Below are 9,688 nucleotides of genomic sequence, written 5' to 3'. Positions count from 1 at the left end.
TGTGAGGGAGCCCCATCCTGGCTCATAGGTCGGCACTGTGTCCATACATAGACGTATTGTGTCATATGGACCTAAAAATTTTTACCATGGGGCAAGTGGCTCCCACCATCCCCCACATCCTTCTATGCTGCGGAGTATCTGGGCAGCTCTTTGGAGCTCTGTCTGGCCCCCCAACCCCCATTGCTAACCTGGGTCCCAGCCCTTTAGCAAGGAACTGCGGCCAATGAGACCTGCAAGGGAAGGGGTCAGAGGTGCCTGGCCACGACTCCACTGTAGGGAGGGGGAGGGGGATCTGCAGGCTGCAGCTCAGCCCTGGGCAGTGACTAGCCTGGCTCCAGTGCTTCAGTGCCGCCCCCCACTGCACAGCCCCCCTCGGCCTAGCTCCAGCCCTTCAGTGCCACCCTCCCCCCACTGCACAGCCCCCCCTCAGCCTAGCTCCAGCCCCTCAGTGCCCCCCACTGCACAGCCCCCCTCAGCCTAGCTCCAGCCCTTCAATACCACCCCCCACTGCACAGCCCCCCTCAGCCTAGCTCCAGCCCCTCAGTGTCCCCCCACTGCACAGTCCACCTCAGCCTAGCTCCTGTCCCTCAGTGCTGCCCCTCACTGCACAGCCCCCCTCAGCCTAGCTCCACCCCTTCAGTGCCACCCTCCCCCCACTGCACAGCCCCCCTCAGCCTAGCTCCTGTCCCTCAGTGCTGCCCCCCACTGCACAGCCCCCCTCAGCCTAGCTCCAGCCCCTCAGTGCTGCCCCCCACTGCACAGCCCCCCTCAGCCTAGCTCCTGTTCCTCAGTGCTTCCCCCCCACTGCACAGCCCCCCTCAGCCTAGCTCCAGCCCTTCAGTGCCTCCCCCCACTGCACAGCCCCCCTCAGCCTAGCTCCAGCCCTTCAATACCACCCCCCACTGCACAGCCCCCCTCGGCCTAGCTCCAGCCCTTCAGTGCCACCCTCCCCCCACTGCACAGCCCCCCCTCAGCCTAGCTCCAGCCCCTCAGTGCCCCACACTGCACAGCCCCCCTCAGCCTAGCTCCAGCCCTTCAATACCACCCCCCACTGCACAGCCCCCCTCAGCCTAGCTCCAGCCCCTCAGTGTCCCCCCACTGCACAGTCCACCTCAGCCTAGCTCCTGTCCCTCAGTGCTGCCCCTCACTGCACAGCCCCCCTCAGCCTAGCTCCACCCCTTCAGTGCCACCCTCCCCCCACTGCACAGCCCCCCTCAGCCTAGCTCCTGTCCCTCAGTGCTGCCCCCCACTGCACAGCCCCCCTCAGCCTAGCTCCAGCCCCTCAGTGCCCCACCACTGCACAGCCCCCCTCAGCCTAGCTCCTGTCCCTCAGTGCTGCCCCCCACTGCACAGCCCCCCTCAGCCTAGCTCCTGTTCCTCAGTGCTTCCCCCCCACTGCACAGCCCCCCTCAGCCTAGCTCCAGCCCTTCAGTGCCTCCCCCCACTGCACAGCCCCCCTCAGCCTAGCTCCAGCCCTTCAATACCACCCCCCACTGCACAGCCCCCCTCGGCCTAGCTCCAGCCCTTCAGTGCCGCCTCCCCACTGTGCAGCCCCCCCCTCAGCCTAGCTCCAGCCCCTCAGTGCCGCTGTCAGCCCCAGGTGGGTGGGTCTCATGAGGAAGGGCCGTGCACATCTGGGAGGTGCGGATAAAGGCTTGGGCTCTCCTTCCCTCCCCGCTCCCAATCCCTCAGGTGGAGACAGCGGGGCGCTGTGTCTGAACTGGTGGGTGTGTTTGGGAAACTTTGCTTGAGAGAACAAGGCTGTGGCCTGATCAGCCCCCTTTGATCAACTAATGATTGAGTTTGTCCAGCACAGCGACCCGACTGGGCAGTCCAAGACTCACGGTTCTGGGATATAAGGCCGGGAGTAGCGAACTGTGTGGTGTTGCTGTGTAGGTTATTTCATGGGTGGCTGGCTAGTGGCACTCAGTGCTCAGGGCCGGCTCTAGGTTTTTTGTTGCCCCAAGCAAAAAAAAATTTTGGCTGCTCCCCACCCCAGCCCTGGGCTCTCCCTCCTGCCCCCCACCAGTGCCCTCCCCCACCCACACCCCCTGCCACCCCAGCCCTGGGCTCTCTTCCCCCCCCACCCGCACCCCCTGCCGCCCCAGCCCTGGGCTCCCCCCCCGCAAACGTGACCCCCTCGTTCACCACAGCAATCCCCGTTTACACTTGCAGTGGGGATCACTTTCTCCTAGTTTTATTTCACTTTAGTATAAATCTCCCCCCCCCCCGTCCCCTGCAACCCCATCTTTACCCGGAAAGGGATGGGGAGCTAGTAAAGAGGCCTCAGGCAGAGGAGTGGGTGTGTGGGTGCTCGGGGGCTGTACACTGGCAGAGAGGCGGGGTGTGATGTACTCGCGGAGGAGGGTGGAGGAGAGGGGGTATCAGGAAGGTTGCGGGAGAAGAGGTGCAGGGGAGGTGGGAGGTGTGGGAGGAGAGGGCTGGGGGAGGGTACAAGGGGAGAGATGCGGGTGAAAGGAGAGTACAAGGGGAAGGGGTGCGGCGAAGGAGTGATGGGGGGAGGTACAAGTGGAGGGGCTGCGAGCGGGATGGGGGGTGCAAGGGCTGAGAGGGGCAGGCACTGACAGCTGCTTCCCCAGCCCCCTGCAGGCAGAGCCGAGAGGACAGACATTGACCCCCAGGTGCCCAAGCTGCGGGGGTCCCCCGGCTGCCCCGCTCGGAGCCGGGCTCTGCCTCTCCCCGCCCAGGGCAGGCAGCGCGGGGCTAAGGTGGGAGAGGTGCGCGGCAGGCTGGGTCCGGGGGCAGGAGGGGGCGGCGGCAGCTCCCTGGCAGCTCGGGCTGCCCAGCCACTCGCCCTGTCAGCGCGCGAGCCGGGATCCGCCCCCTGCCCAGCCCGGCGGCGCCTGCACAGCCCCCTCGGGCGGGGAAACGCCACGCCGCCCTGGGGAGACTCAGAGCAGCAGCGGCAATAGGACCCCTCCTCCCTCCCAGCCCCGCTTCCCTCCCTCCCTCCCTCCCTGGCTCCTCACACACAGGCTGGATGCAGTTCAGGCTGCCCTGCTGCTGGAGAGCCGGAGCATCATCCCCCGGAGCAGGGCCGGCTTTAGCAAGAGTGGGGCCCGATTCCTGAGGGTGGGGCTTGCCGTGGCGAGCCTCACCCCCAGGAATTGGGCCGAGCTCCAGCCAGGGTCACGGGGCTTGGGTCCGGGCCGGAGCCGCTGGGGCCAGGGGTGCTCGGCCGGCACCAGGCCGGGCCTGGGCCAGCACGTTCGGCCAGGGCCGGGGCCAGCGCCCCGGAGCCTGAGCCAAGCCGGGCGGGAGCCACTTGGGCTGGGGCTGGGGGTGCTCGGCCGGTGCCGGGGCTGGGCCGGAGCCACGGGGCCGGGGCTGGGCCAGCGCACTCGGCCGGAACCAGGACCGGTGCCCCAGGACCCGAGCCGAGATCGGCCGGAGCCGCTTGGTCCGGGGCCTTGGGTGCTCGGCTGGGCTGGAGGCACAGGGCTGGGGCCGAGCCGGCGCGCTCGGCCGGAACTGGGGCCGGTGCCCCGGGGCCTGAGCCAGGCCGGAGCCAGAGCCGCTGGGGCCAGGGCCGGGGGTGCTCGGCCGGGGCTGGGGCCGGAGGGAGCCACTCGGCCAGGGCCGGACTAGGCCGCACCTCCCTGGAGCCCTCCTCGCGCCCCCCGCCCCAGCTTACCTGCTGCCGCCTGCCCCTGCTTGTTTTCAGACTTCCCGCCAACATCTGATTCGCGGGAAGCAGGGGAGGGGGAGGAGCAGGGGGCGGAGCGTTCAGGGGAGGGGCGGAGGGGGAAGTGAGCTGGGGGCGGGGTGGACAGCTGTGGTGCCCTCTTAGGCGCGGGCCTGATTCAGCGGAATCGGCTGAATCCGCCTAAAACCGGCCTTGCCCCGGAGCTGAGCCCCTCTCGCCGCCGCAGCCGGGCTCAGCTCCGGGGATGAGGCTCCGGCTCTCCAGCGGCCGGGCAGCCGGAACTGCCGTCCAGCCTGTGCGACTCCGGCTGCCATGAGCGCCATCTAGCGACTGCATCCAGGACTGCAGCGTCAGTTCCAGCGCAGCCTGAAAGCCTCAGCTGACAGGGAACCTCTTGGTTCAGGGCCGGCTCCCGGCTTTTTGCGCCCCAAGGAAAAAAAAATGGGGGGGGGGGGGCTGGAGTGCCGCCCCTTGGAAAGTGCTGCCCCAAGCACATGCTTGGAGCGCTGGTGCCTAGCGGGTCCTGTCAGTGCTGTATACTGGGAGTGACTTTGAATGCTAGTGGCTGTGTGGGAGCAGAGCCTGGAGGGTCTCCTGGGACCCAGCATGGCTCTGTTGGGCTTTCATCATCCTGATCCTGAAAGACGACCTGAGCAGGGCGGGGGATCCAGCCGACACCCTCAACTCCAGTAGCTTCAGCTAAATCCTGAACACACCCTGGCCAGGCCGGGCAAACTGGGCCCACACCCAAGGTGCTGTAGCCAGGGTGTCATCACAAGGGGCTCAGGCTTCCCCTCACCGGCTGCGCCGCAGACTCCTCTGCGGAGTCTGGCCCCTTCCCCGTGCTGGGCCAGCAGGCTTCTCCCTGCCCCTGCCCCTGCCCTCTCCCTCCTCAGCTAAGGGCTCCAGCTCCACCCAGCGCCCCCCTCACCCTCGGGAGCACAGAGCTGCGCGGAGTCCCTCCCTGCCTGTGGCGGGGGCAGGACCCCACGAGACCAGCCAGAGCCAGGAGCAAAAGTTTGTAGCATGTGAGTGAGCAGGGCCGGGGGAGTCAGGCCCAGCAGGGCGGTCGAGCAAGGCTGGAAACAGATTCTGGAGGCTGGGAAGAGGGGGGATGGAGATGAGCTCCATAGAGCCCGGCACGGGACTTTGTTGGGCAGGGCAGAGGAGGAGGAGGAAACGGGCTGGGGATGGCTGGGGATAGAGTGACCAGATGTTCCAATTTTATAGGAACAGTCATGATATTTGGGGCTTTCTCTTATATAGGCACCTATTACCCCCCGGCCTCTGACCCTATTTTTCACACTTATCTGGTCACCCTGCTGGGCAGGGAAGGGAAAAGAGCAAGGGGGGGTGTCTTTGTCTGACTCAGTGAGGTAGCAGTGAATGTGCTGGGGCTTCCTGGGGAGCAGGCTGGTGCCCAGGGCCGTCCTTAGGATTTATGGTGCCCGAGGCGGGATTATTAAACTGGTGCCCCTGTGCCTGACTTGCTCTTAACAACACAAACATAAGCTTACAGGATTGGAAAACTTGCCACATGCATGTTATTAAACCCAGTTTAACTTAATTAAGCCCACTGTGATGCTGATGGACTAGCACTAAAGAAGTAGTGCTATAGAAAAAATTCTGATTTGCCAGAATGATGCAAATAATATAATTTTTTTAATTTGTCAACATTTTATTGGAAATTTATATGAAGAGGTATTGAAACAAGGATTTGTTTTTAATTAAAAGCAATCTTTCTGGCTTTTTTTGGCTGCAAAAGCAGTAATAATGTCATTGTATGACAAAGACAAAGTGATGTCTTGTTCGATTGCAGGAATAGCAAGACCAGTCAAGCATTCCTGACTCACTGTAGAACACAGATAGTTTTTAATGAGCTTTAGTTTTGAGAAACTCCGTTCTCCTGATGCTACTGTTACAGGAATTGTCGGTAGAATACGAGTGGCAATGTACACATTAGGATATATGTCAACAAGTTTGCTGGTATGAATAAACTGTACAATGTCCATCACCGATTTTGCATGTGGCAACATTGGTGACAGTGTCCTCAAATCTTCGTCCAGTTCAAGTCCATTTAAATCAAAACTATCACCGTGCTTCAGGAGGCTCTCTAGGTTCTTGCGCTGTGACCTTGAGCTAGTGTGAAGACACCTCACAAGGCGCTCCGCCCTGACTGAGACACAATAGAGTCGGAAACCCAGGTCATTTTTACAAAGCCACTTTTTAGTTTTAAATGTATCGTGGGCATCAGTCTTAATGTTAGTTACAACTCTATATCAACCTTCTACTGTAAATAGATCAATGGCATTATCCAGTTTAATAAGCTGGGTTTCCAAGCAGTGGGGAAATATAACCCCTAGTTTCACTCCTAGGTAAAGCACAAAGTGACCGGAATGAAGTCAGCACAGAATCATCTCATCTAGATTAAGGTAGCACAGAAATGTTACAGAAATCCTATTGTGCCTTATTTTTGTTTGGAAAGACATTAGCAATAGCAGCACATTTTGGGCACTGCCAGAAATACATGATAAATCACTGCCTCTAAAGTTCCATCAAAACTTTTCACAGCTCTAGCATGATCTGCTACACAGATTCTTCACAAGGAAGTGTCCCTGGCCTTTTTAACTCGTATTAACCATGTATTTACTTTATGAAAGTTGGACAAAACATTGTGAAAACGTAGGACATTGGCTGCCCAACCTCTGGGCTGGCAAAAGCTATACTGACTCACTGGGAAAAAAAGCAAGAGAATCTTAGTACAACAAATGGTCACTCTATACCAGGGGTCGGCAACCTTTCAGAAGTGGTGTGCCAAGTTCACTGTCATTTAAGGTTTCCCATGCCAGTAATACATTTTAACATTTGTAGAAGGTCTCTCTCTATGTCTATACTATATAAATAAACTATTGTTGTATTTAAAGTAAATAAGGTTTTTAAAATATTTAAGAAGCTTCATTTAAAATCAAATTAAAATGCAGATCTTATCAGTTTAGTGTGATCCTTGCCTGGGACCCTTGTCTGGGACCCTAACTTTTGTCCTTGATTTTTCATAGGGATGTATCCTGGATGGCCTTGAAAAGCAGGTGATTCCCTTACTAGTGCTCAAAAAATCATGAGGCAAGCCCCCAAATATCCTGAGATTGGCTTAAAAATCACAAGATTTTAACAATATAATACAATTGGGGTTTTTTATTTGCCTTTTGGTTTTTGAGCTTTTAGGGTTCCTGTTTTCCAGCTTTGCCCCTCTCCCATGAGGGCTAGTATCTTGTATTTGTTGTTAATGAAAGCTGAGATTCTCACATACTCACAGGCCTCTACGAGGTGAGCCTCTAAAAAGAATAATAAATGTCACTAGCTCAGTGCTTAATTCCTAATGAAAGGTGCCAGGGCTCAAGCAATTTTTTTACTTTCATAACTGACGCAGCAAGCCCAAAGGTACCAGGGCTATGAATTGCCAAGCCTACAGGTGCTGGAACTCAGCCTTGGCAAACCCTCGCGGGGAGAGAGAGAGAGAGAGTTTCAAAAATGTTAGCCTGCCAACCTGTGACATAGAGATGTCTTTTGTTTAAAAAAAACCCCATGAATAAAGCTACTTTAAGGGAAATTACTGCTTTGTCCAACCCCGAAGAGCTATGAGATCTTTGCTCACCAATGCTCATAAAACTTGTATTTGTCATGCCTTTTTGGTGACTTGAGTATTACGGTCTATTATAAATAAAGTGCATTTCATTGATTGATTTTTAAAATTAAATTAGTAACTGGAAAAAATAGCCAGTATTTTTTTTTAAACCTGTGACAATTATAAACTACTGTGATCTGTCATTTACTTTCTAGAATCTAAAGTATATCTAAGTATAATCTAAAGTTCTCCTGCGAAATGCCGGCTGTGCAAACCCTTCCATGGCTGGATCATTCTTGTGTTTTTATTGTAAGTACAAATAAATATATATAACGAATTTAAAAGTATGTAATTAGTAATTTGATATCTCGGGTGGTGCCTTTTTTTATGTTTTTGCTCCCCCTGATGTTAGAACCTGGCTACGCCACTGCCTGCGAGTGAGGGAGGGTGGAATCCCCTGCGGCTCCCCAGCGTCCCCCCCTCCTCTCATGCTTTGGGAAATTCCCTGTGGCTCCCCAGGCCCTGCGGATGGGGGAAAATCCCCCCTAAACCTCCCCAGATACCAGGGGGTCGGGAATCCCCCTTGGGAATCCGCCCCCAGCGCAAGGTGCAGGGAGGAGATCCTTTGAAGCTCTCTATACCTTACTTGTGTGGGGGAATCCAGTTTCTGCCGGCAATGATAAAAGAAATAGTATTTTTCAGTTCACCTCATACAAGGACAGTAGTGCGATCTCTTTATCATGAAAGAGCAATTTACAAATGTAGATTTTTGTTATTATATAACTGCGCTGAAAAACAAAACAATGTACAACTTTAGAGCCAGGAAGTTCACTCAGTCCTACTTCTTGTTCAGGCACTCACTTAGGGCTAGTCTACACTACCCGCCTGGATCGGCGGGTAGAAATCAATCTCTCGGGGATCAATTTATTGCATCTCATCTAGACGGATAAATCAATCCCCGAATCAACTCGCTTACTCCCACCTCGTCAGGAGGAGTAAGCGCCGTTGACGGAGGAGCCGCGGCAGTCGATTTGCCGCCGTCCTCACAGCGGGGTAAGTCAAATAGGATACGTCGAATTCTGCTACGCTATTCGCGTAGCTGAATTTGCATATCTTAAATCGACCCCCCCCCCTTAGTGTAGACCTAGCCTAAGAGAAACAAGTTTGTTTATATTTATGGGAGATAATGCTGCCCACTTCTTATTTACAATGTCACCTGAAAGTGAGAACAGATGTTTACAGCAGGGTGAGCTGTGGGAGATCTCCCACCTCCAGAGGACTGGGGAGCTCTGGGGGATTTCTTCCCCTAGGCTGGGCAGGGGAACTGTGGGGGTTACCCTGCTGCCTGCAAGGACTAGGGAGCACCAGGGGTTCCCCTCATCCTGGGGGACTGGAGAGCTCTGGGGCTAGCCCACACTGGCAGCGACTGGGGAGCTGTGGGAGTTCCCAATCTGCTGGGGCTGGGGATCTGTGGGAATTCCCCCCAGGCTGCAGAGCTGCAGGGGTTACCCTGCCACCTGTGGTGCCTAGCGAGCTCCATGGGTCCCCCTCATCCACGGGCCCTGGGGAGCTTCGGGAGATCCCATGGAGACTGCGGAGCTGCAGGACAATGCCCCTGCCGGTGGTGGCTGGGGAGTCATAGGGCTGAAGGGGTCCCCCACCCTTACAGGCACTGGGCAGTGTGGGGGATTCCCCACCACCTGGGGAACTCTGGGGGATTCCTCCCCAAGCTGGGAGCTGCAACGATTGCTCAGCTGCCTGCAGTGGCCACACCCATGGGGAATAGGGAATAGGGAGCTTCAAAAGATTTCCTCCCTGCACCTTGCGCTGGGGAGCTGGGGACAGATTCCCAAGGGCGATTCCCGACCCTGTTGCCTCTGGAGAGGTTTGGGGGTGATTCCTCCCCCATCCGCAGTGCCTGAGGAGATGCAGGGAATTCCCCAAAGCCCTGGGGAAGTGTAAAAGTAGAATGGATTAAAGAAATGCTGTATGTTCCTTTAAGCAGGAATGAGGAATGTTGAGATAAAGTTGACAGGAAAAGAAACATTAAGGTATTGAACAATGGGTCCACTTAAGCTGATGGTGGGACATTAACAGGAGATCGGTAAGAGTTAATAAGGAAATAAGATGTGTGTCTAGCCGCAGTTAAACTTATCAGCTCTGTTCCCTTTGTCATCTTGTTAAGTTTGTGCCCTTTTTATCTGTATAAATAAGTTTGGGCCTTGCATGGCACTCACATTATCTGGGTGTATTAGCAGAGCACTTTTGCTAACAAACAGAGTGGTCCGGCAAATTGTGAGTCCTGAGTCTGACTTTGACAGGAGCAACAGGGGATTCCCGCACACACACTTGTGGGGACTGGGGAGCCATTTCCTCCCTGCCCCCAGGGAAATTCCCCA

General features: G+C 56.2%; 1 protein-coding gene across 1 annotated transcript in view; it reads left to right on the top strand.

Annotated features, from left to right (window-relative positions):
* Positions 1-9,688, top strand: part of LOC101948742 (zinc finger protein RFP-like) — a 1,201,957-nt gene that overhangs the window by 773,156 nt on the left and 419,113 nt on the right. The window lies entirely within an intron of this gene.

This window comes from Chrysemys picta, chromosome 12 (assembly GCF_011386835.1).
Source record: "Chrysemys picta bellii isolate R12L10 chromosome 12, ASM1138683v2, whole genome shotgun sequence".
In the NCBI taxonomy this organism is placed as follows: Eukaryota; Metazoa; Chordata; order Testudines; family Emydidae; genus Chrysemys; species Chrysemys picta.
This window is presented reverse-complemented; position numbering and strand designations above follow the sequence as displayed.